The sequence below is a fragment of the Amaranthus tricolor genome, chromosome 13 (assembly GCF_026212465.1).
Source record: "Amaranthus tricolor cultivar Red isolate AtriRed21 chromosome 13, ASM2621246v1, whole genome shotgun sequence".
NCBI classification, from domain to species: Eukaryota; Viridiplantae; Streptophyta; class Magnoliopsida; order Caryophyllales; family Amaranthaceae; genus Amaranthus; species Amaranthus tricolor.
Genome location: NC_080059.1, coordinates 15,328,237 through 15,334,147, shown reverse-complemented (window position 1 = coordinate 15,334,147; position 5,911 = coordinate 15,328,237).

The following is a 5,911-nucleotide window of genomic DNA, read 5'->3' as shown; positions in this document are numbered from 1 at the left end:
ATGAGCCGCTGTTAGGAGTGCATAACCCCAAAATGAAATAGGAAGATCGAATAAACTCCTCATTAAACGAACCATATCTAATAAGGTCTGATTCCGCCGCTCAGACACACCATTTAATTTTGGTGTTCCAGGCGGAGTTCGTTGTGAAACTATTCCACAATTTTTCAGATGATCAATAAAGTCTTGACTCAGATATTCGCCACCTCAATCTGATATAAGTGCTTTAATCGTCTTGCCAAGTTGATTTTGTACTTCATTATGAAATTCTTTGAACTTTTCAAAAGATTCAGATTTATGTTTAATTAAGTAGACATATTCGTATCTACTTAAATCATCAGTAAAAGTAATGAAGTATTCATACCCTCCCCTAGCCGAGGTACTCATAGTTACACATACATCTGTATGTATTATCCTCACTAAGTCACTAACTCTTTCACCATGTCCAGTAAATGGTGATTTAGTCATTTTGAGTATTGACCAATCAAGGAAGTTATTGTTTTTCTTTTTCGAGTATTGATCGTAAACCAAATTTAGAGAACGCATCATTGTTTGAATTATTTTCCATCTACAAATGAATAACACAAAGTATAAGAATTCTATGATTATCACGAATGAATAATTTTAAACAAATTTTAAAGAAATTCATTCCAACAAATTAAATTAAATGTCCCTTTTAATTTAGTGATTCTAAGACTCCATTTCCACTAACCCTAAGCAATCTTTGGCTTGTCACTCAAAGTTAATGGTTATAGGTAAAGAAACTATTTCTTAATTATTCATAATAATTCTTGGTTAGTAATAATATAACTTTATCTACTATTACCCCATGCCTCTAACGGCCCGTTTGGTTGATGGTAATGAAGTAATGGGAATGAAATGTTGTAATGGCAATAGTAATAAAGGAATGGATATGAGAATTGGTAATGAAGATTCTTTTGTTTGGTGTTCATGACTAAAGAATGGTAATGGAAGATAATATTTCATTGATTGCATTTGGTTGTTAGTAATAAAAAATGGTAATGACTCTTAGTTTCATTATTGTATATTTGTATCTAAAAGCATTATTGTATCTAAATTATTCTATCTGTTCTTTTTTAAATAATAATATTTTTTTGGATAATTACATACATTACCTTTTTTTCTTCATTATTTTTTTTCTTCAGCTCGAAACAACATTACCTTATTTTATTACCACAGTAATACTTCATTACCATTACAGCCTAATACCAGGTTGTTTGATGGTAATAAAAATGGTCATTTTTGGTAATTTCATTACCTTATTTTATTACCATCCGTTACCATTGAAGGCATCCAAACAACCAAATTTTTTATTACTTAATTTTATTACCATTACCGCCCTCTAATACCATGTACCAAACGGGTTATAAGTGTCAACTTTTCTTGACCTACTTTGTTGAGTTAAATCACTTTTCATCAGCTACTTATCTTAGGATAATTAATAGGCACATCGCTTTGGCGAAACCTACCTAATTAACGATCTAAAGCTTCATAGTGTTACTAAATGGAATAGCATTACAACTCAATATTATTAGGGACTATGGTTGTTTTTATTAACACAAATAAAAGTGAACTCTAATTATTCAAATCAATAAACTAAACAACCAAAGCATGCATCATCAAGCAATGTAGAAAAAAACAATAAAGCAATAAAATAATGCATAAATAGGTTCCTAGTATGGCCCCAAAACACTTGAAAATCTAATCTTCAAGGCCCATCTTTTGAACACCACTTGAATCTCTATTCTTCTTGGTCTTCGACTCCATGGATACATACATGATAGTAATTAAACTTTGAAATGTAAAACAAAAAAAATAAACTATTTAACTATTACATTCAAAATAAATAATACGCAGATTGTATTTAATTACATTTAAAATAACGGCTATACTAAATGGGCTATACTAGTTACCATAACCTATATAACAATTATCATTCACCCACTTACTATTTGTAAGTGGACATACAATATAATATTTAAACAAATTTAAAGAAATATGCATGAAGTATATAAATAAATATATAATCTTATTATTTAAAATAAACATGATAAATAATCACATTATTCAATTTTAATTTGCATGAATTTTAATTGATTCATAATCAATCAAATAAATTATTTTTACTTCTCTTAAGAAAAATAAACCTCCCACTTAAAATAATCTCCATTAAAAAGTGAGCTTATTATTAACAATTAATAATAATCTCCAATTAAGGTTTAACGAAAAATATATCAAATGGACTAATAAAATGTATTTAAAGATAATGGCCACTAAGAATTTTTTTTATATAACAATTTCACATGGTGAATACAAAATAAGGCTAATCAAATTAGCACTAATAAATATCACAACCTGAAATGTAGGCAAAAGGCAAGCTAGTCATATAAGAACTAGTCCATAAAATATAAAATAGTACCAAATTTTATAATTTGTTAATCAATCCAATTCTTAAATTTTGTTAACTATTATTAACAAAAGATTCAAAAAATGATCAAATATATTATTAAAACATACCAAATAAATCACCTTCTCAATTTGTGATTATTATTTTAAATATCAAAATTTAATCAAACACTTTAATTAAAATCATAAATTAAAATAATTAAATTGGCAAATGGAGGAATTAAAATTAACAAATTTAATTTTAATAAACAAAGTTCAAAACTTTACAACTGAAACAATTTTAGTAAAACCTTCCCTAAAGTTCTTAACTTTATCGTTCAAATTAAAATCATCATGTGTAAATGAATAATTCATATATATTATTTATATATAACCAATATTTATATGCCCAAAACATATCAATAAAAGAGAAAACTAATACCACCGTAGGGTTATAGTAATGTTAACTTTTAACATGCAGAAAACTAAAATCTTCCCATGACCCAATTATTGACATGAGATGAAACAAATAAATATCAGGACGAAAAATTATGCATTTGTAGCGTGAATCCACTAGCAGAATATAACCACAAGACAAGAATCGCCAATGAAGTTTCTCTAGTATAGTCCACCCACAACGTCTTGCGAGACCTCGTATACTAGTACGATCTTTAAGAACAATTCTTAAACTAATTTTGTGTGTATACAACCCTTATATTATTACTCACAATTGCTCTTAATTTTTTTTAAAGAAAAGCCCACGACACACTTTCTCTACACGAAGCTAGGAGCTATATGTAGAAGACACAAACAAATTCATTGTGAAGACTTTGCAAATTCCATAACATACGATTACATCACGTAATAATGCTAATTACTCATTAGATTAATTGGGTGGAGTTACAAATTTAATTTATTTACTTAATATAACCTATTATATTAAATAGTGAGATTGTGAATAATATCTAGTCCAACTAGATTAATCACATGAAACTAGACTAATCTAGGTCCAAACACACAAAATGATCTCACACGTTGATACAATGTGACCCAATAGGTTTAGTGATGTTATGAATGGTATGACTTGAGTGCACATTTGGTGTGTGCATTCATGTGTGACTCTTGGGTTTGGAATCCAATGAGTATGTTAATGTAGGTTTATTAAGTTGAGTCTTGATGATTGTGGTTTATGATGGTGATTAAGAGTATGGATTAATGAGGTAATGAAGTATGAGTTATTCATGGGAGTTATGGGACTTAATGAAGAAGTGCAAAGGTTTAATTCAAGATGCTCTACTATGCAAGTCGAGCAATACTATCAGAAGCCTTCTGAAGTGCAGCTCGACCAGCTCGCTCGACCGAGTGAGCTCAGGATGGGTCGAGCGATCGGTCGAACGAGCATACAGAATGCAACCAGAAACTTCTTGTATCCCGTTCAACCAAACCGCTCGACCGAGCGAACCTCTGTTGTGGTCGAGCGAAGTCTCTGATTCTCCTAGGATGCTGTTTTTGACTCTTCAAGTACTTAGGGATGTTTCATTATCATTTATTCATAGTTTTAATGTACTTAATGTTACTTAGTGAGATCTCTCCTATAAATAGAGAACTCTCATTCACACATAAACAATCATCCACAAAATACACCCCGAGCCAAACACTAGCCTATATCTCTTCTCTATTGTAATTCTCCATATTTGAGAGTTCTTTGAACTCCTTTGATAATATAAGAGATATAAACACTGGAGGACGTAGCCTAAGTTGGTTGAACCTCGTTAAATTTTTTGTGTCATTTTATTGCATTACTTTCTCCTACAAACATCGATATCATTGATAGCTTAATTTATTTGTCACAAAACCTCATACATTTGATCTTGGCAATATTGAAGTTTGAAACACATTGTTTGAACTCTAATATAGCATCGTTTTCAAGCGACATTAAGCTCATTCCATTATCAAATAACGGTTCAGAGACGTTTATTGGTGTCTAGTAAAACATAAACATTACTCAATATAGACTAAATTAACGTTTCATTGTATACTGACATAATTACGTTAAATGACTTATAAAGTATTCACTTGATTATTGAACATTTCTAACACAAGCTACACATACCACTGCAACTCCAACAATGCCTACAACAACAAATGCAACTCCAACAATTCCTACACCAACAAATGCAACTCTAATAATCGCTACACCACCGCTGCAACTCCAACAACCTCAATAATCTATCAACCACTACGCTTATCTCAGGTCACCCCATCAAAAGGAGATAGGAAGAAATCTTGTGCAGCAGGGACCAAAAAGTGTAGAGCTAAAGGAATTGCACCAAGGGTCATTTTAAGCAAAAAATCAACAAGTGGATCACATAAAGTAGTCGATTTTATGTTTGTTGTTCTTAAATTCTCTTGTATTTAGTTTTCATTGTAGTCAAATTTAATTAGTATTTAAATGGTTTCTTTTGCGACCTTTATCGTATTCTCAACACTTGTTTGCAATATAAAATTTTAATTAGTATTTAAGTGCTACAATTGGCTCAAACTTCATTAATACCATTAAATCCATTCATAAATACAAACATATGCTCATAGCTTTGTCAATGAGAAAATTACAAATAATCCCAACAAAAACAAGAAAAAAAAAACCTAATAAAAATCTCTTAGTCTAATCCGAAAAGTCCAACCTTTTTTTCCATGCTTTCTTTTATCCCTCATTTTCTTCTTAATCTTCTCCATTTGTGCAAAGGAATGTTCGTTTTCATGTTCCAAAAAAGAAACCCTTGAAGCCAAAATCTTTGTTACCACAACAAGTATATTTGTTACCTATCTTTGCCAAACCACCATTTCAGGTTCATCTAGCCAAATGAACCTACTACAGCCCCTCAAATTGATATCCGAGTCAAAAAAACTTGCATGTCTTGAACCTCCTTCGAGGATTCTCCTTGGTTCATGAAGTTCTTTTTGCAAAAGGAGCACCACAACCACACTTATCAACCTTGGATTTTCCTGTTGAATAAGATAAAGTCATGGTGTAAATGCAACAAACAAGGTAGAAGATGGGAGAGTTAGGTAATAATAGGGGTTAAAATCTGCTTCAAAATATGGAGAAAGGGCTCGTCAAATATGAAGGGAAAGGTACATTTAATAACGTCACGTGCAAAAAAGTGTTTGGTCAAAGAAAAAAACTTAATGGTCAGCAAACGAATTATGTCACCTGGTAGTGGTTTGCATAAATTTTAGGTCATACAAGGTAATTTTTTGCAAAAAAAAATTAGAATAGGTAGTTTTTTTTGCAAAAGGTGATATAGGATATTTATAATTTTCCTTTGTGAAAGATGAACTTTTAGGAGAGAGAAAAATTGTGAAATAGTGTGATGATTTTTTTTGAGTCACTACCAATAAGGATGTTCTAAGAGTATAAATGTGATATAAAGCATCTATATACAAATGTTTCATGACAAACCTAAAATCATCTAAACATTGATTAATTCCTCTTGAAATTATTTAA